The sequence below is a fragment of the Rhincodon typus genome, chromosome 24 (assembly GCF_021869965.1).
Source record: "Rhincodon typus isolate 14 chromosome 24, sRhiTyp1.1, whole genome shotgun sequence".
In the NCBI taxonomy this organism is placed as follows: Eukaryota; Metazoa; Chordata; class Chondrichthyes; order Orectolobiformes; family Rhincodontidae; genus Rhincodon; species Rhincodon typus.
The window spans coordinates 39743159-39743526 of record NC_063355.1 but is presented as its reverse complement, the minus strand read 5'-3'; positions in this window follow the sequence as shown (position 1 = coordinate 39743526).

Here is a 368-nt window from a genome sequence, read left to right as displayed (position 1 = left end):
TTTGTGAGTGTATGTGTCTGTGCCAGCGTGTCTGTGTCAGTGTGTGTGTCTGTGTGTATATGTGTGTGCATGCATGCGTGTGTGTGTGTCTGTGTGTATTTGTGTGTGTGTATGTGTGTGTCTGTGTGTATAGGTATGTGTATGTGTGTGTGTGTCTGAGTGTGTGTGTGTGTGTGTGCATGTGTGTGCGTGTGTGTATGTGTGTATAGGTATGTGTGTGTGTGTCTGTGTGTATGGGTGTGTGTGTAAGGGTGTCTGTGTGTATGGGTGTGTGTGTGTCTGTGTGCATGTGTGTATGTATATGTGTGTGTGTATGTGTGTGTGTATATCTGTGTTGGGAGTGGAAGGGGAGGGCGTCCTTTGAAATT